General features: G+C 46.1%; 1 long non-coding RNA gene across 1 annotated transcript in view; it reads left to right on the top strand.

The window, feature by feature from the left end:
- LOC309809411 overlaps positions 1-20,978 on the top strand; it is an 85,947-nt gene that overhangs the window by 13,560 nt on the left and 51,409 nt on the right. Inside the window, exon 3 of the long non-coding RNA XR_014294851.1 lies at positions 5,325-5,448. This is a non-coding gene — a long non-coding RNA (uncharacterized lncRNA). The remainder of the gene's footprint in view (positions 1-5,324; positions 5,449-20,978) is intronic.

The following is a 20,978-nucleotide window of genomic DNA, read 5'->3' as shown; positions in this document are numbered from 1 at the left end:
AGAAACTGGACTGTTTGAGGAAGGTGAGCCCTAGGGAGGACGAGGAACTAATAACAGTGTGAACACAGGAGATAATAGGATGTTTGCCCCAAATTAAGAAACTCAGGGTTGGGCTTCCCTGGTGGCGCAGTGGTTGAGAGTCCGCCTGCCGATGCGGGGGACATGGGTTCATGCCCCGGTCCGGGAGGATCCCACATGCCGTGGAGCGGCTGGGCCCGTGAGCCATGGCCGCTGAGCCTGCGCGTCCAGAAAACTGCTCCACAACGGGAGAGGCCACAGCAGTGAGAGGCCCACGTACTGCAAAAAAAAAAAAAAAAAAAAAAAAAAGAAACTCAGGGTGTTGCCTGGGGTCAGTCTTCTCCGTCTTCCAGGTTAGAGGAGGGGGGGAACCAGCCAGTGGGAGCTGACTTGTTCCTGGTCTCACCGCTAGTGGGTGACAGAGCGTGAGCAGAGGCCAGCTGCCTCCGCTCTACCCAGAGCTCTCCGATCTCAGAACTGCCCGCCTTCCACTGGCCCAGGAAATGGGCAGCCCCCTAGGGGAATACACAGGTCTTCAGGCTGCTGAGCCCCACAGCACCCAACTCTTCAGGCCCCAGTGTACCCCCTACCTCTACCCACCCAGGCCCCCCTTCTTCACCAGTGCCTTCAGCATCTCAGGATGCCGGCCTTCTCCCTTCAGGGTCCCTCTTCTGCCAGACCAGCTGTAGCACGGGGCACAGGCCTCCACGTTCCCACAGGCCTTTCACTGAAGAGTTTCACGCTGGACACTCCACGAACAGGAGTAGCAAGTCCAGCTCCCAAACGAAAGTTCCAGAACCGTGCTGAGTCCTTGGAGCCACTGCCTTGGCCTGAGCTTCCTGCACCCACCCCCCAACCCCACCCGCTTCTGACATAGTTGCTGAAAACCCATCTCAGTCCTGACAGGAGCTCGGTGAACTCAGCCTATTTGCACCAGTCTTCCCTTTGTCACCCTGACCTTGCCCCAGGAAGGGACCCAGCAGTGCCATCCGAGTGTCTGTCAGTGCTCAGGCTGCTGCTTTGTTGAGCAAGGGGGTGATTTGCTTCTCCAAGTCCCCAGACTAGGAGATGCTCCATTCATGGGACATCTTTTCTCACACAGGACCTTTCCTCATAGGTATGTTCAACTCTTCTTTGCTTAGAAAGTGTCCTCAATGCAGCCAACCCGATGATCTTAAAATGTAACCCTCATGATGCAGGGCCCAAAATAATTTAGAATGTGCTTCTGGTGTGACATCTCACTGGATACACAGGAAGTATCCAGGCACCAGCAGGGGAAATTCTTTTTAGGTAGGACTCCCAGCCAGAAGTTACCCCTCACTCCCAAGGGGGTTTCATGGCAGAACAGCCGAGGATTTAGAGTAAGACAAACCCCGAGCACATCCTGCCTCCATCCTTTCGAGCTGTGCTGCCTTTGGCAAGTTGCAAACCTTCTCTGAGCATCAGTTACCTCATTTCTAAAACCGAGCAATAAACTTGTCCATGAAACAGAGTTGTCATAAACAAGAAAGCATATAGAATGCTTATGACAGCACTTAGCCTGCAGGGATCAGTCCCTGCCCACTCCCAAAGCCTCCCGCCAGAATCCTAGAGCCAGAAGGGCTGCAAGCAAAAGTCAAAAGAACTGTGTGCATGAAATTGCATCAACCATGGAGCTCAGCTGCAAGCAGCTGAAGCTAATTCTGCTCATTAAGGCAAAACAAATGTATTGAAGGGTATAGAGCGGCGCACAGCAGCTCTGTACGGGTCAGACGACTAGGTTTGGAGGCTGTGCAGCCAGAAAAAATGTTCAAAATCACTGGACAGAGCTGCCCCAGGGAGACACGTGAGACCTCCAGTGGGAACTGACACCTCCACGCATGCTGGTGGTCCCAGAGCGAATGAGCTGGCCATCGCTGCTTGAACAGAACCCTGGAAGCCTCTAGAACGTGTGGGTATCTCTGCTGCCCCCAACCTCCCCAGCATGGCGTCCACACAGCCTCAGACTCTTTCTGTCACTGGCTCCCATGTGTACCTAACTGGCAGAACCCTTATCAAACGCCTGTTCCCCTGGCTGCAAGGGAGGCTGGGAAGGCAGGTCTCTGGCATTTCAGCCTCTATAATGGGACGGGGTCCCTGCCTCCCTCCAACTACATGAAGCCAGGAAGGGGCATACAGAGATGCTGAGTGGCCAAAAAGAGTTATATAAATATGTATGTATTACATATATATGCTATATATATATTTGGTCTCCTATGGGTACTGTAACAAGCTATCACAAACTGGGTGGCTTAGGACAACAGAAACTTATTTTCTTACAGTTCTGGTGGGCCGAAGTCCAAGTTCAAGGTGTCAGGCAAGCTTTCTCTTCTGGTTTCTGGCGGCTGCTGGTAATGCTTGGTGTTCCTTGGCTTGTAGCTGCATCATTGTACTCTCTGCCTCTGTCTTCACGTGGCTGTCTTCCCTCTGTGTGTCTGTGCCTTCACACGGTATTCTTTCTGTGTGTGTCTGTCTCTGCATCTCTTCTCCTTCTAAGGACTCCAGTCATACGGCATTAAGGGCGCATCTTACTGCAGTGTGTCCTTCTCTTAACTTACAACTAAATTACATGGAAAGACCTTTTCCCTTCATTACAAATACCCCATTTCCAAATAAGGTCACATTTATAGATACCAGGGCTTAGGACTTGAACATATTGTTTTGGGGGACATAATTCAACCCATAGCACTCTGGCTTTCCCCATATCTTCCCTGTGCTTCCTGGGATCACCTCCAAAATAAACCTCCGGCATCCAAGGCCTTCTCTCTGGGCTGTCTTTGGGGTCCTAAACCAAGATGGAGGGTAGAGATCCTAAACCAAGATGGAGGGTAGAGATCCTAAACCAAGATGGAGGGTAGAGATCTGAAAAGAAAAGAGAAAGGGGAGCTAAGCTCAGGGAAGGAGAGAGTTAAGAATAAATGATCCATTGGCCCTAATATCAAGAAATGAGGTCAAGTTCAAGGAGACCTCTGGGAGATGGGGGAGCAACGGGAAAGGAGCTTCTTCTTTTAGAATTTGGCAGATGCTCTGGCTGGAGCTGGGCCACATCTGGGAAGGCAGTGGGAGAGTGAAGCTGAAGATGGAGCCAGACTTGAGCTTGAGGACCTGGATGAGGAAGCCAGGACCCTCAGACTGGGTCCTCTAGTCCAGCCAGCTCTGGCTCTGGCTGGGAAATCTGAGGCCCAGAGATGGGCAGCCACTCTCCTTGGCTCCCGGCAGAGACTAGAAGCTCTGGTCCTCTGGTCTGTCTCTGGTCCTCCTGTTTTGGCCTCTCTTCCATGGCAGGGTTGGTGGGCAGCAGGATGCAGTCAGAACTGTCTGGGCTCTGCTGATGCAATCCATCTCTGCTTGGGCCAGGGTGGAGGAGGGCAGACTCCACAGTGAAGGACCGATGCCCACCCTGGTCCAGGACCATCCACTGACTCTGTTTTGTATTGTGTGGGAGTTGGGACAGCGTCTCTGTGGCTCTGCCTTCCCACCACTCCCATGCATTTTCATTAGGCTTATTAATAAATTATGGCCATATCCCCCTGCCCACAAAGTTGACTTGTTATATTCATAGCTCTTGGAAATCTCCCTGCCTAAAGCCTCCACCCCTCCAACTCTGCCAGGGCCTCTGCTTGGTCAGAGATGTGTTGTCTTTTCTCAGCACTGTTATTTCAGCCTGGCTCTGATGGGCTGTGGTATCCACAGGCAGAGGAGCTTACTTGGTGACAGGCAGCAGACACCATCCAAACAGGTCTGGTTTTGTCAGAAAACACCTTAGAATCACCCTTGGAGAAGAAAATGTATTTCATTTGGGGGCAGTGGGAAGACACTGGTGCTGTTTAGTGTAATTACATATCTTTCAGCTCCTTTAAAAATTTTTAAATTTTAACTCTCCACGGGAAGTAGAATAGAATTATCTGAAGCCTGTTTTCTAACTTAAGGAACAGCAGTTGGAATCATTTTTTTCTGACCAAAGGAGACACTTGTGTAAAATTTTCTGGGTGTGGAGTCCAAGCTGGAATCACTCCCGAGTGAGTGGGGTATGAGATCCAGTGTATCAGTTTCTTCTTGCTGCTGTAACAAATTACCACAAACTCAGTGACTTAACACAAATTTATTAAGTTACAATTTTGTAGTTCAGAAGACCAAAGGGGACCTCCGTGTGTTAAAAACTAGGTGCCGGCAGGCTGATTCCTTACTGGAGGTTCTAGGGAGGCATCTATTACCTTGCCCTTTCCAGCTTCTTGAGGCTGCCTGCATCCCTTGGATGGTGGCTCTTTTTCCCCTGTTTTCAAAGCCTGTCACTCTGACCTCTGCTCCTGTCATTCCTTCTCTGACTCCGACCCTCCTGCCTCCCTCTGATACGGACCTTTGTGATTTCATTTAGCCCATCGGATAATCCAGGATAATCTCCCATCTCTAGACTATTAATTAATTGCATCTGTAAAGTCCCTTTTACCATGGAAAGGGACAAATGCACCACTCTGGGGAATAGGATTGAAGAACCTTGGGGCTGTAGTTTGGCCTATCATAGCCAGCAAGTCATTTCCATGGCCTGGCTGCTCCAACCCTTCCACTGCCCTGGGAGGCAGAGGGAGAGGGGGTTGTGGGCCCCCTTTCATGGAGATGCCCAGAGGTGAAGTCATTGCCCAGGATTGAGAAGTGAGTGCCAGAGCTGAGAGTGGAACCAGGGTCTCCCCATTGCAATGCCAACACTGTTCCTCTCAGCTCCCGTGAGCCCCTGTCAAAACAGGCTCTCTGCGTGGAGGCTGAGTGTGTGGATTCTGTCTGCACATGGAACCTGCGCTGTGGACCTGGCTCCATGGTTCACCTGAGATCACACAGTCCGTGAGTTTCTTAATGCCCCTGGGTCTCAGTCTTCTGGGGAAAGTAGTCATTTTTCTATAAAGCACATAATAAGTGTTGGCTATGTGGTAGCTGGTACTAATAACAACAGGGCAGAACCCCAAAGCTTAGACCCTCCAAGGACGTGCACCACGGTGCCAGGATGCCTCTGGTTCCTGCCTGCTGTGCTCGGGGCCCTACACATGCTCCCTCTTCTCTTTGTTCCTCTCTGTTAGCCAAACCCTACGCATCATTCTAAGCCCTGGATACCACCTCCTCCAGGAAGCTCTCTTTGGCTGTGCCAGGTGGAGTTGGCTGCTCCTTCCCAGTGTTGGAACCATGGTTGCCTCTCAGGAGGGGTGAACCTGGACAGGGAGGTGGAAGGATTCCAGTGTTACCCTCTGCAGATCCGGGTTGGAATTCCAGGCCTGTCACTTACCAGTATATGTTTTCAGGCTATTCTGAACCTGATTCCTTACCCGTGACATGGGATGGAGGATGACAAGCTTACTTCCCAAGATGTTGTGAGGCCTGAATGAGACCATTCATGTGAAGCCCTTCCCTCGAGTCTTGCACACGGTAAGTTCTCAGTAAATGGTAGCTACATACAAGGAAAGCATGGAAATCCCACAGTTACTTGAGACAGAGGAACCCAGGTACAGATTCCCTCTGCTTTTGGCTGGAATCACATCAGTGTGAGGGCTTAGCTCCTGCACACTGGACCCTTGTTATGGCTGTCTTTTATTTACTTTTTTAAACTTTTTATTTTATATTGAAGTATAGCCGATTAACAATGTTGTGCTAGTTTCAGGTGCACAGCAAAGCGACTCAGCCATATATATATCCATGTATCCATTCTCTCCTAAAGTCCCCTCCCATCCAGGCTGGTTATGGCCGTCTTTGATTAGCAAAAATAGAATATCAGATTAATTGCTGTGAAGCATGTTGGCTGATTGAAGCAATGGGGTGGGCTGTGGGAACCCAAGATATTCCCAGGGACCTTGATGCTGTTGGGGGGCAGTGACTTAGAGGCCCTTCCCCCAGTGGTTTTTGTGTTTACTGGGGCTACATTTAAACACTGGTGATGGTGGGCTTCCCAGACCCCAGGGATCTGGTTATGATGTTGTGTGCCTCACCCACAGTGTGTAGAGGTGAAGGTCCCTCGCAGGGCTGAGCAGTGGGAGGGAGGCTGCAAGATAACAGAGTGGGGGCCCCAGTCCTGCAGAGGGGGTGAATGGGCCTCATTTCCCCTGGCCCTGTTGCCCGTCATCCCCGGGCCCTGTGCTGACCCGCCTCTTTGCCCTCATTGTCTGGGCAGCTGCCCCATAAGCCGAATATTAGCCTGATGTTGTCCTGGGGCCGTAAATACCTTGTAAAAGTTGCTGGGAACAAGATACTTTATGTTGGTGGCGACTCCAGCCCAGGCTATTAAGTCTGTCCTGACGTGGGGCTGGGGCTTGCAGTGGCCTGACTCACAGGTTTTGTGTAAAAGCCCCTAATGAGGGCCTCTGTGCCGCCGCCCCTCTCCAGTCTTACTGGGCTCTGCCCTGAGTCCTGGCAGGACTTTCGGGCTCCCAGGGCCAAGGGCTCTGATTTACACTGTTTAATACCTTTTACCCCTTTTCCTTGCCCTTGGCTTAATGCTCTCCTGTTGCTGTCTTAAAATTCTTAGTCATTTGGAACAAGGGCCTGTATTTTTATTTTGCACTGAGCCCTGCAAATTATGTAGCTGCTCCTGGCTAAGAGGATGCTTTGTGGACTGCAGGGTGCTCTCCAGACGAGAGGCCGGGCTGGCTGGAGGGGAGTGAGTGAGGGGCACAGTTGTCAGAGACCAAGTTTGAGCAGTGATGCCAGAGTGTGTATGGGGCCTGCGGAGAGTGTAGGGCCCTGGGCCCCATTGTGAGAGCTTTGGCTCCCCTCTGAGAGAAATAGGGAGGCACAGGAAGGTTTGGACAGGAGAGTGACATTATCCGACCTAAAGTACAGAAAGACCAACTTGGCTGCTGATGGGAAGACAGTCCAAGGGTAGAAACAGGGAGACCACTCAGGAGGCTGGCGAGGAAATAGGATAAAGATGCTGGTGACTCAGGTGAGGCTGGGAGCAGTGGTGCTGGAGGAAGCGGTGATTCTGGATGTATTCCTAGGATGAAGCCATCAGGTTTTGTGAAGGAGGAGATGTCATCCAGGGGGTCTTGCTTGTCCTGGTAGAAAGTCTCCAAAGAGACTTTCCCGTCTGGCCGCCATGCCACTTGGCCGTTACTTCTCTCCCCGCTCCCTGTCCTGGAATTAGGGCTGGTTTTGTAACTTGCTTTGATCAGTGGAGTGTGGGGAAATGATGCTGTGTCCGTTCCTGGCCTCACGTTGAAGAGGCCCAGCAGCTTCCACTTTTGCTCTCCGGGAACCCAGTTGCTGTGCTGTAAGGAGGCTGGGAGGGACTCCTGGAGGAGAAGCCCGTGGACAGCTGGCCGACGAGCGGCACCAGCTTCCAGACCTGTGACAAGGACCTTCTTCCACGTCCCAGCCCCAAATGAGTTCCCATATTAATGTGGCCGTGGAAGTGACTCCAGCTGACATCACGTGGGACGGAAGAACCACCCAGATGAGCCCTGCCCAAGTTCCTGACCAAAAGAATCATGGGAAACAAGACATTGTTCTTTTGGGCTGCTTGTTATGCATCAGTCTCTAACTGCCGTAGATATCTCTTAGACATCCAAGCAGCAATGTGTTGAGTAGGCAGCTGGATACATGAGTTCAGGAAAGAGATCCAGGCTGGGAATTTTCGATATACAGATGTCATTAAAGTCTTGAAACTGGATGAAATTGACAAGATTGAGTGTGGAGGGAGAAGAGAAGAGGACCAAGGACTCAGTCCCCTGACACTTGGATCGTTAAGTGGTCAGGGAGATGGGGAGGGGCCAGCAAAGGGAAGTGATGGGGAGGCCACCAGACACCCATGAGCTGGCCTCTCCACGCCAAGCGACCAGCTCCGGGCACCCAGCCCTCCCTCCCACTCTCTCACTTTTTCCTGGTGATGGTCTTTCTGATGTTACTCCCCTTGCTCCTGTCTCCTCTGAGCTGAGGTCCTAGTCAGCAACCTCACTCATCCTACCCCGACAGGCTAGGGCTTGTGCTCAGCTCACTCCCTATTTTGATGAAATGGGTTTATTTCATAATCAGACACGTGCATGAAACATACTGTGTTGTCAGAGGGCCTTGCTCAGGGGGTGTGCCTTCGAGGCCGGGTTTGTTTGTACTCCTGTGTGATCGCTCCTCCTTCCTCCCTTCCATCCATCATTCCCATCTTTCTGCCATGGATTCACGGGCGCTCCCTCAGCAGGTGTGCCCTGGGAGGTTCTTCACCCCTGTCCGGAGACCCTCACTGTTTAGACTGTCATCCTCAGAAAGTTAATAATCGCAGGGACGGTAAACCAGTGCCACCCCCTGACAGTGTCCCCTTCCACGAGGTTCTGGCGTTGTGTTGCTGCTGCTACTGCTGCGGGGGGTCTATGTCCATCCCTCCCCGTCCAAGCGCCCCTGGGAATCTGTGAAATAGAGGACAGTCATTGCTATTCTCTACATTTATCAAGGCTGACATCTAATTACCAAGAAATCACACTCAGCAGTGTTCAGACAGCAGCTGAGACTGGCTGTCACCAGGGTGTTACCTGGGCCATCTTTCTTGGACTCTGTGGCCCCAGAGGTGTCCAGGACCCACCCTCAGTGTGCGCTGGACTCTTTGGGGGCTTTGCTATGAGGCAACATGAGCAGAGCCCAGAACCCCTGTCCCCCAGTTCAGGGACCACCGTCGTGGTCTTGGAAGTTAGCTCACCTTCCGGCCTCTGTCACCTCACTTGGGTTGGCATCTCTGGCTGAGGGGTAGAGGGTTGGGTGGCTGGGCCAGAGGGCAGAGGCCTCAGAGGCGGTTGGAGAATGCAGGTGCTCTTGGCTGAAGCAGGGGCCCTGGGGTCTGAGCTGGGATTGTTGAGGAAAGGCTGAGGGTGCTGGCCTGGGGCTGGTGGAGGGGAGAAGTATGGAAGGGGGTGTCTAGGAAGGTCCTGCAACTTGTACCTGACTTCAAGTAAGATCCAGACTTCGTCTGTCCCTCTGCAGACCCCATTCCTGTGGTGGAGAAAGGCCCCCAGCACTGTCCTCATACACATGTCCAGTACTGATGTGTCCCAGAACCCAGCTGAGGTCTTGGCTCACTTTGCCGGTGGCCTGTGCCAGGCTGTGCTTGGTTTCATTTCCTTTATTATTTCCCCCTTTCATCTTCCCTCCTCACTCCTATTTCCCTCCTCCCAATACTACCCACTTCAGTGCATTTAATGTACATCCTCCCAATCCACCTTCAACACATTATACATTTATTTAAATATAAGTGACTCTTTGAAATAGATAGAGTGCCATTTTGCATGTCTTTTTTTTTTTTTTTTTGCGGTACGCGGGCCTCTCACTGTTGTGGCCTTTCCCGTTGCGGAACACAGGCTCCGGATGCACAGGCTCAGCCGCCATGGCTCACAGGCCCAGCCGCTCCACGGCACGTGGGATCTTCCCGGACCAGGGCACGATCCCGCGTCCCCTGCATCGGCAGGCGGACTCTCAACCACTGCGCCACCAGGGAAGCCCTGCATGTGTTTTAAAATCTCCATAAATACTATTGGCCCGTAAATCTCATTGTCTTTCTTACTTTATTTTTTTGCCAGACATTAAGTATTTGAGATCGGTCCTTGTTGCTATACGTAAGTCTGGTTCAGTACATTAGATGGCTGTATGGAATTTTCATTATGTGAGTACACTTGTGCTATAGGCTGAATGTTTGTGGGCCCCCCCACCCCTGGCAAAGAAAAACCCTCACATCTTAAAATTCTAACGCCCAAGATGATGGTATGTGGAGGTGGGTCTTTGGGAGGTGACTAGGTCATGAGGGTGGAGCCCTCATGAATGGGATTAGTGCCCTTGTAAAAGGGGCCCCAGAGAGCTCCATCATGCCTTCTGCCATGTGAGGTCACACCCAGAAAAGAGCAGGAACTGGGCTTTCACTCGACAGTGAATCTGCTGGCACCTTGATCTTGGACTTCCCAGCCTCCAGGACTGTGAGAGGTAAATGCCTGTTATTTTATGAGCTGCCCAGTGTTTGGTGTTCTGTTATAGCAGCCTGAGCCAACTCTGTCTGTCTGTCTCTGTCTCTCTCTGTCTCTGTCTCACACACACACACACCCCTTTCCCATTCCTGAGCAATGGGCTCTACCCCTCTTTGTGATGAAAATAATGCTGTGCTGAAAGCCTTTCTCCATGTCTCCTGGTGGCCCTGCGACATGTCTCTGGGATGCATCTGCAGGAGCCCCACACCTGTCCTGGGCTGCTGCATGGTGGGTGGGTACACACTGCCTGGCTGTCCACAGTCCTGCAGCAGCCTGGCCTCCCAACTGGACGGGGCCCCATTTCTGCAAGCTCACAGCTGCCCTTGCTGTCACTTGAACTTCTGTTTTTGGAGAATCAGATGGCTGGAGGTGATGACTCCTTGTTCACGAGTCTCTGGCAGAGGTCTCCTCATTTCCTCAGCAGACGCTGTCTTCCCCCTGTTAACCAGCTTATACTTCGCTCATTTTCCTGAGGGGCTGACTCTCTCTCACTTCGCTGATTTGTAGGAGTTACTTGTATAATTTACATAATAATTTTTATCAGTTTCAGACTTTGAAGAAAAAGTTCCCCCAGTCTGTCACTCATATGTTCAGTTTGTTGGTGGTATTCTTTATTGAACAGAAATCTTTAATTGTGATGAAGTTGAATCTGTCAGTTTTTTCACATAGTTCATTCTTTTGGCATCTTGTTTAAGAAACTGTTCCTGACATTGAGACCATGAAGCTTTTTCTCTCTTTTAAAAAATTAGCTTTAGAATTTAAAGCTAATATTTCAGTCCGTAAACTATTTGGAATATGTATGTGTGTCCATATTATATTATATTGTATTATATTATCATGTGATATTACATTATATATACAACATTTTTCATTTTTACAGTCTTGTCTTTATGTACAATATGAAGACGTTCCAAATACCATTGATGGTTGCATCTAAAGAGCTTTAGTGTTTATTTTCTTTCTTCATAACCTGTACTGAGAATCTAAACTATCGCTAGTTCTAGAGGAAGTAAAGATCCAGGGCAAATGCTTTTCTTATACGTCCTTTGTTTCTTCCTTCCTGGATTCTAATGTGTTGGCACCAGCGGCACTTGTTCGTCTTGGGTTGTCTACCTCTGCAGTTTGAGCAGCAGAATGCTCCACTAGCTTATCTTCCCTTTGAAGCAGCCTGATTATTTGCTTCCTTAATTCAGTGTGAGGATTTCAAGAATCTGCTTTTCATTTAGAACTTGCTTCGTTCAACCACTGTTCCTTGCAGGAAAAGTTTGGATTGCATAACAGCTTAATATGCATTAAACGTTAAAAAATACCACAAATGGCGACTTCCCTGGTGGTCCAGGGGTTAAAACTCCGCGCTTTCAGTGCAGGGGGCGTGGGTTCAATCTCTGGTCGGGGAACTAAGGTCCCACATGCTGCGTGGCCCCCCAAAAAATTAAAAATCGCAAATGTATGTTGAAATTATAAGATGCACTGTGATTCCCATACTAATCACTGTCAAATAGACAACATGATATTTAGGTGATAAATGTGGCCAGTGAGTCAAAGTGCTGAAGGAATGTTGGACCCAGGGCTCTCCATGTGGAGTACAGTCTGTATGTGGTAGGAGCCCACATCTTCCTCACATGGCAGGTTAATATCTCCAGCATCATTTCCTAAATAATTCGTCTTTTCCTCTCTGAGTTTTGATGCCATTGACATGATTCTGTTATGATTCTGGAATTTCTGTTTCTTTGATTGTCTCATCTGTTCCCTTGCCTACACCACATCTTTGATCTTTAGCCATTCATGAATCTTTATTTTTCATATGAATTTTCGAGTCAACCCATAAAGTTCCTGAAAATGTGTTGCTGAGACTTTGATTGGATTATCTTTAATTTTCAGATGAGCTTGAGGAGAATCAACCTTGGTGATGTGAAGTTGTGCCATCTGTGAATGGGACACAGTTCCCTATTTCCTCACATATTCTTTTGTGCCTTTACTAGATTCAAAATTTTCTCCATAGAGATTTTGTGCATTCTCTAATAGGCTAATTCATAGATGCTTTCTATTTTTTATTGCTATGATAAATGCTAATATATTTTGGCTACATTTTTCCAGCTAGTTTTGGCTGGAACAGAGAAACACTGTTGCTTTCTGTATGTTGATTATGTATCTGGCAGCTGTACTGACCTCTCCCATTTCTTCTTTTTTTTTTTTTTAAAAAACATCTTTATTGGAGTATAATTGCTTTACAATGGTGTGTTAGTTTCTGCTTTATAACGAAGTGAATCAACTATACGTATACATATATCCCCATATCTCCTCCCTCCTGCGTCTCCCTCCCACCCTCCCTATCCCACCCCTCTAGGTGGTCACAAAGCACCGAGCTGATTTCCCTGTGCTATGCGGCTGCTTCCCAGTAGCTATCTGTTTTACATTTGGTAGTGTATATATGTCCATGCCACTCTCACTTCGTCTCAGCTTAGCCTTCCCCCTTCTTGTGTCCTCAAGTCCATTCTCTATGTCTACGTCTTTATTCCAGTCCTGCCCCTAGGTTCTTCAGAACAATTTTTTTTTTTTTAGATTCCATATATATGTGTTAGCATATGGTATTTCTTTTTCTCTTTCTGACTTACTTCACTCTGTATGACAGTCTCTATGTCCATCCACCTCACTACAAATAACTCAATTTCGTTTCTTTTTGTGGCTAATATTCTGTTGTATATACGTGCCACATCTTTATCCATTCGTCTGTCAATGGACACTGAGGTTGTTTCTAGGTCCTGACGATTGTAAATAGAGCTGCAATGAACACTGTGGTACATAACTCGTTTTGAATTGTGGTTTTCTCAGGATATATGCCCAGTAATGGGATTACTGGGTCATATGGTAGCTCTGTTTTTAGTTTTTTAAGGAGCCTCCATACTGTTCTCCATAGTGGCTGTAAAAATTTACATTCCCACCGACAGTGCAAGAGGGGGTTCCCTTTTCTCCACACCCTCTCCAGCATTTATTGTTTGTAGATTTTTTGGTGATGGCCATTCTGACTGGTGTGAGGTGATACCTCATTGTAGTTTTGATTTGCGTTTCTCTAATGATTAGTGATGTTGAGCATCCTTTCATGTGTTTGTTGGCAATCTGTATATCTTCTTTGGAGAATGTCTGTTTAGGTCTTCTGCCCATTTTTGGATTGGGTTGTTTGTTTTTTTTTATATTGAGCTGCATGAGCTGCTTGTAAATTTTGGAGATTAATCCTTTGTCAGTTGTTTCATTTGCAAATATTTTCTCCCATTCTGAAGGTTGTCTTTTCGTCTTGTTTATGGTTTCCTTTGCTGTGCAAAAGATTTTGTTTCATTAGGTCCCATTTGTTTATTTTTGTTTTTATTTCCATTTCTCTAGGAAGTGGGTCAGAAAGGATCTTGCTGTGATTTATGTCATAGAGTATTCTGCCTATGTTTTTCTCTAAGAGTTTTATAGTGTCTAGCCTTACATTTAGGTCTTTAATCCATTTGGAGTTTATTTTTGTGTATAGTGTTCGGGAGTGTTCTAATTTCATTCTTTTACATGTAGCTGTCCAGTTTTCCCAGCACCACTTATTGAAGAGGCTGTCTTTTTCTCCATTGTATATTCTTGCCTCCTTTATCAAAAATAAGGTGACCATATGTGCGTGGGTTTATCTCTGGGCTTTCTATCCTGTTCCATTGATCTATCTTTCTGTTTTTGTGCCAGTACCATACTGTCTTGATTACTGTATGTAGCTTTGTAGTATAGTCTGAAGTCCGGGAGCCTGATTCCTCCAGCTCCGTTTTTTTTTCTCAAGATTGCTTTGGCTATTCGGGGTCTTTTGTGTTTCCACACAAATTGTGAAATTTTTTGTTCTAGTTCTGTGAAAAATGCCATTGGTAGTTTGATAGGGATTGTATTGAATCTGTAGATTGCTTTGGGTAGTAGAGTCATTTTCACAATGTTGATTCTTCCAACCCAAGAACATGGTATATCTCTCCATCTGTTTGTATCATCTTTAATTTCTTTCATCAGTGTCTTATAGTTTCCTGCATACAGGTCTTTTGTCTCCTTAGGTAGGCTTATTCCTAGGTATTTTATTCTTTTTGTTGCAATGGTAAAATGAGAGTGTTTTCTTAATTTCTCTTTCAGATTTTTCATCATTAGTGTACAGGAATGCAAGAGATTTCTGAGCATTAATTTTGTTAATGCACAAAATTTAACAAAAATTAATTAATTTTGTTAAACCCTGCTACTTTACCAAATTCATTGATTAGCTCTAGTAGTTTTCTGGTAGCATCTTTAGGATTCTCACTATGTATCTGCATACAGTGACAGCTTTACTTCTTCTTTTCTGATTTGGATTCCTTTTATTTCTTTTTCTTCTCTGATTGCTGTGGCTGAAACTTCCAAAACTATGTTGAATAATAATGGTGAGAGTGGACAACCTTGTCTTTTTCCTGATCTTAGATGAAATGGTTTCAGTTTTTCACCATTGAGAAGGATGTTGGCTGTGGGTTTGTCATATATGGCCTTTATTATGTTGAGGTAAATTCCCTCTGTGTCTACTTTCTGGAGGGTTTTTGTCATTAATGGGTGTTGAATTTTGTGAAAAGCTTTTTCTGGATCTATTGAGATGATCATGTAGTTTTTCTCCTTCAGTTTGTTAATATGGTTTATCACATTGATTGATTTGCATATATTGAAGAATCCTTGTATTTCTGGGATAAACCCCACTTGATCATGGTGTATGATCCTTTTAATGTGCTGTTGGATTCTGTTTGCTAGTATTTTGTTGAGGATTTTTGCATCTATGTTCATCAGTGATATTGTCCTGTAGTTTTCTTTCTTTGTGACATCTTTGTCTGGTTTTGGTATCCGGGTGATGGTGGCCTTGTAGAATGAGTTGGGGAGTGTTCCTCCCTCTGCTATATTTTGGAAGAGATTGAGAAGGATAGGTGTTAGCTTTTCTCTAAATGTTTGATAGAATTCGCCTGTGAAGCTATCTGGTCCTGGGCTTTTGTTTGTTGGAAGATTTTTAATCACAGTCTCAATTTCAGTGCTTGTGATTGGTCTGTTCATATTTTCTATTTCTTCCTGGTTCAGTCTCAGAAGGTTGTACTTTTCTAAGAATTTGTCCATTTCTTCCAGGTTGTCCATTTTATTGGCATAGAGTTGCTTTTAGTAGTCTCTTAGGATGCTTTGTATTTCTGTGGTGTCTGTTGTAACTTCTCCTTTTTCATTCCTAATTTTATTGATTTGAGTCCTCTCCCTCTTTTTCTTGATGAGTCTGGCTAATGGTTGATCAATTTTGTTTATCTTCTCAAAGAACCAGCTTTAAGTTTTATTGATCTTTGCTATCATTTCCTTCATTTCTTTTTCATTTATTTCTGATCTGATCTTTATGATTTCTTTCCTTCTGCTAACTTTGGGGTTTTTTTGTTCTTCTTTGTCTAATTGCTTTAGGTGTAAGGTTAGGTTGTTTATTTGAGATGTTTCTTGTTTCTTGAGGTAGGATTGTATTGCTGTAAACTTCTTTCTTAGAACTGCTTTTACTGCATCCCATGGGTTTTGGGTCGTCGTGTTTTCATTGTCATTTGTTTCTAAATATGTTTCGATTTCCTCTTTGATTTCTTCACTGATCTTTTGGTTATTTAGTAGTGTATTGTTTAGCCTCCATGTATGTGTATTTTTTACATATTTTTTCCTGTAATTGATATCTAGTCTCATAGCGTTGTGGTTGGAAAAGATACTTGATATGATTTCAATTTTCTTAAATTTACCAAGGCTTGATTTGTGACCCAAGATATGATCTATCCTGGAGAATGTTCCATGAGGACTTGAGAAGAAAGTGTATTCTGTTGTTTTTGGATGGAATGTCCTATAAATATCAATTGAGTCCATCTTGTTTAATGTGTCATTTAAAGCTTGTGTTTCCTTATTTATTTTCATTCTGGATGATCTATCCATTGGTGAAAGTGGGGTGTTGAAGTCCCCTACTATGGTTGTGTTACTGTTGATTTTCCCTTTTATGGTTGTTAGCATTTGCCTTATGTATTAAGTTGCTCCTATGTTGGATGCATAAATATTTACAATTGTTATATCTTCTTCTTGGATTGATCCCTTGATCATTATGTAGTGTCCTTCTTTTTCTCTTGTTATAGTCTTTATTTTAAAGTCTATTTTGTCTGATATGAGAATTGCTACTCCAGCTTTCTTTTGATTTCCATTTGCATGGAATATCATTTTCCATCCCCTCACTTTCAGTCTGTATGTGTCCCTAGATCTGAAGTGGGTCTCTTGTGTACAGCATATATACGGGTCTTGTTTTCGTATCCATTCAGCCAGTCTATGTCTTTTGGTTGGAACATTTAATCCATTTATATTTAAGGTAGTTATCGATATGTATGTTCAAATTACCATTTTCTTAGTTGTTTTGGGTTTGTTATTGTAGATCTTTTTCTTCTCTTGTGTTTTCTGCCTAAAGAAGTTCCTTTAGCATTTGTTGTAAAGTTGGTTTGGTGGTGCTGAATTGTCTTAACTTTTGCTTGTCTGTAAAGGTTTTAATTTCTTCATCAAATCTGAATGAGATCCTTGCTGGGTAGAGTAATCTTGGGTGTAGCTTTTTCCTTTTCATCACTTTAAATATGTCCTGCCACTCCCTTCTGGCTTGCAGAGTTTGTGCTGAAAGACCAGCTGTTAACCTTATGGGGATTCCCTTGTATGTTATTTGTTGCTTTTCCCTTGCTGCTTTTAATATTTTTTCTTTGCATTTAAGTTTTGACAGTTTGATTAATATGTGTCTTGGCGTGTTTCTCCTTGGATTTATCCTGTATGGGACTCTCTGCACTTCCTGGACTTGATTGACTATTTCCTTTCCCATGTTAGGGAAGTTGTCAACTATAATCTCTTCAAATATTTTCTCAGACCCTTTCTTTTTCTCTTCTTCTGGGAATTCGAATGTTGGTGTGTTTAATATTGTCCCAGAGGTCTGAGACTGTCCTCAATTCTTTTCATTCTTTTCTCTTTATTCTGCTCTGTGGTAGTTATTTCCACTGTTTTATCTTCCAGGTCACTTATCCATTCTTCTGCCTCTGGTATTCTGCTATTGATTCCCTCTAGAGAATTTTTAATTTCATTTATTGTGTTGTTCATCATTGTTTGCTCTTTAGTTCTTCTAGGTCCTTGTTAAACGTTTCTTGTATTTTCTTCATTGTACTAACAAGATTTTGGATCATCTTTACTATCTCTTCATTTGTTTGGTCTGGTGGGCTTTTACCTTGCTCCTTCATCTGCTGTGTGTTTCTCTGTCTTCTTATTGTGTTTAACTTACTGTTTTGGGGGTCTCCTATTCGCAGGCTGCAGGTTCATATTTCCCGTTGTTTTTGGTGTCTGCTTCCAGTGGCTAAGGTTGGTTTAGTGGGTTGTGTAGGCTTCCTGGTGGAGGGGACTGGTGCCTGTGTTCTGGTGGATGAGGCTGGATCTTGTGTTTCTGGTGGGCAAGACCACGTCCAGTTGTGTTTTGGGGTGTGTGTGACCTTATTATGATTTTAGGCAGCCTCTCTGCTAATGGGTGGGGTTGTGTTCCTGTCCTGTTAGTTGTTTGGCATAGGGTGTCCAGCACTGTAGCTTGCTGGTCATTGAGTGGAGCTCAATGTCTTAGTGTTGAGATGGAGATCTCTGGGAGAGCTTTCGCCATTTGATGTTACATGGAGCCGGGAGGTCTCTGGTGGACCAATGTCTTGGACTTGGCTCTCTCAATTCAGAGGCACAGGCCTGACACCTGGCCGGAGCATGAAAACCCTGTCAGCCACACGGCTATTATATCTGCAGGAATGCTGGGAAGTCTCAGTGAACAACTTCAGAAAAATGCCAGCTGTACGAGGAGGAGCTCCTTGATGAGATGCAAAAACCACAGGCCAGCTCTGAACTCAAGAGTCTGCTTCCCAGTTTACCATTATGCCTCCTCGCAGATACCTCTGTCTCTCTTTCTGTGGCCCTCTCCCATTTTTTCTAATAGTCTGTCTGTTGGTTCTCTTGGGTTTTTACTTTCTTTCATGGCTATTGATCTAGTCAACTTTTCTATTTCCTCTTGAGCCCGTTTTGGCACTTACTTTTTTTTCCAGAAATATTTCCATTTAATCTGTTTTAAAGTATTGGCTTGTGGTTGTGAATAATATCCCTTAAATATTTAATATCAAATACAATATTTGTTATATCTGAGTTGTTCCCTGTTTTCATTTTGTATTTTATATATTGGTATTTTGATTGTGCTCATCATTTCTGTTTTGTTCTCGATTTTTGAATTATTTTTGAATTCTGCCTGTTATTTATTTTCTTAGGTCCTTCTTGTTACTTTGAATTGACTGTTGTTCTTTTTCTAGTCCTGTGAGGTACACTCATTTGTTTTCCTTTTTTCTTATTTTCTAATTAATATAGTAAATGTTTTGAAAAATAGGAAAAAAAAAAAAAAAGGACTTCCCTGGTGGTCCAGTGGTTAAGACACCGCACTTCCACTGCAGGGGGCGTGGGTTCGATCCCTGGTTGGGGAAGTGAGATCCCCCATGCTGCGCAGTGCAGCCAAAAAATAGAAAAAAAAGGGTTTGAATTTTCCTCTAAGAATGACATTAGCCACAATCCATGAATTTTTCCATGTGTCATTATTATTCACTTGTTGGGGAGTAATTTCAGCTATTCAGTATTCTGAATGATTATTATTTCCTCTATCCATGTTAACTCTAATTTTTATAGTGATTAAAGAGACCTTCTGGACTTTAAAAAAAATTGTCTTTAATTTGAAAATGACGTACCAGAAGATATAACCAACGTAGAGGTAAGCAAGGCCGGGAGAGGAGGTGTGAGCGGGTGTGCTGATGGTCTTTCAGAAGCCCTGAATCCTGACAGTGAAGTCACCTCCCACATTACCCAGTTTGTGGAGGATTTTCTGTCACTTGCAACAGAAAATCTGCACAGCCTGGGCTTGGGGAAGGGCTGCAGACACTGAGTCTGCATGAGCCTGGACCATCAAGTGGGGCCCAGGGTGGCCTACCAGGTCAGGTTCAGGGTCAGGCAGGGTGAAGTCTGCAGGGATGGGAGAAGGGAGGGGGGAGCGTGCAGCACAGGCCACAGGATTCTTCCACATGTGAGGAGGAGTCTGGAGGATGACCAACCCCCAGAGTGAAACTCATCCAGGGCGGGCTTATGTATCAATAACCACAATAACAGTAGCAGCTATAATCTCTCAGTGAGGCCAGTTCTGTGCCAAGCACTGTCCTAAGGACTTTTCAGATATTACCTCATAGTCTTCACGACGGCCCATGTTGTTGGCACTGTCTTTATCCTCAGGTGCAGAGGCTGAGGCCCAGAGCAGTTAAGAAAGTTGCCCGAGGTGGTCAGCTGGCTAGGGATAGAGCTGGCATCAAGCCCAGGAGGCAGATCCAGTTGGCCCTGGGTCCCTGCTGGTAACCACTGTGCTGTCCCAAAAGGGGCTGAGCAGACTTGACACCTTTGGCAAAGGAGCGGGCTCCCCTGCTGCGCCTGTGATGAGTCCAGGTTCCCGGGTGTCTATTCCTTTCCCTTTAGCAGAGGCTGACACTTTGATTCCCAACTGGATGGAGGAAGCTGGCTGTTTTCTCCTTACATGGCCCTGAAAGAAGCAGGAATGGTGCTCCTGGTTCTTTTTTTTGGCGGTACGCGGGCCTCTCACTGCTGTGGCCTCTCCCGTTGCAGAGCACAGCCTCCGGACGCACAGGCTCAGCGGCCATGGCTCACGGGCCCAGCCGCTCCGCGGCATGTGGGATCTTCCAGGACCGGGGCACGAACCTGCGTCCCCTGCATCGGCAGGTGGACTCTCAACCACTGCGCCACCAGAGAAGCCCAGTGCTCCTGGTTCTTAATATGCTGCATGCTGTTTAGGAATTCAGCTTGTATCAGAAAGCCTAACCCAGACTGCCTTCAGAAAAACATGGGATTTTATTGCTGCCTGTAACTCAACTGTGTCAGGAATGGTTTGATCCAGGTTTCAAATGATGTAACCAAGACCTAGCCTCTCTCTCTTCCTTTCTTGGCTCTGGTTCCTCGATGTTAGCATATTTTCAGGCAGCTTCTTTCCTCCTAGGCACAGAATGGGTGCCAAAGCTCCTGGGGCTACATCCTTCCTTATTCGTGTCTAGAGGGAAAGGTTGAGACTCTTCTAATTGCTTTCTTATGGAAGAAGAGGCCTCGTTGATTTTGATTGGCTTGGCTACCCATTCCTGAACCAATTATTGAGGCCAGGGAAAGTGGAATTTGCTGATCGCCTTGTGAAAATAAACCCCTGGTTCAGAAGACCAGGGAGTAACCCTCTGTGGAGTGGGGTCTGTCTCAGCCTGGCTAATTAATGTCCATACTAAAGCCACGTTGTCAGTGTGCTTTAGTTTACATGTATGTTTCTGGGGTTGGAGTTTTTGTTCTGAGTTGGTGCATTTGTTTGTCTGGTTTGCTTATAGCCCTGGTTTTTGCTTCTTTATTCTTTCAGCTGCAAAACCATTTTGAAGCTGGATTTAGATGGGAGTCCAACACAAAGCAGGTGTGATCAAGACAGATGAGATATTAATCAGTGTTTCGTGCTCTTGGATTTTCCCTCCCCTGTTCTAAAGGGCCTCAGGCTGCTGTGTCCTCTTGCTTCAGGGCCACTTGTTGCCTGAGGACCATGCCTGTCCCTGGCCTCTTGTTTAGCTCATTGAAGGGACTGGGAGGGGTTCTCCCAGAGGGAGGCCCGGGATGAAGGGTGTGGCGACCGTGAGAGGAGGGGCTGGGAGAGTCCTTTCCACTGAGGGGCACTGTGCTGCGTGCCCTCCATTTGCTCTCTGTGCCCTTCCCATCCGCTCTGGGCCCCTGGAGGGGGACCCTCGGGGACTGCCTCAGTAGGCTCACTGGCTTCCAGTTGGTTTGGCCAGTGGGGAGCACCAGCAGGAGATGTGGGAGGGAGGAGAGGCTGGGTGGTTA

This window comes from Mesoplodon mirus (assembly GCF_964341445.2).
Source record: "Mesoplodon mirus genome assembly, chromosome: 2".
Taxonomy (NCBI): Eukaryota; Metazoa; Chordata; class Mammalia; order Artiodactyla; family Ziphiidae; genus Mesoplodon; species Mesoplodon mirus.
Note: the sequence above shows the minus strand (reverse complement) of the source record. Positions and strands in the feature narration are given on the sequence as shown.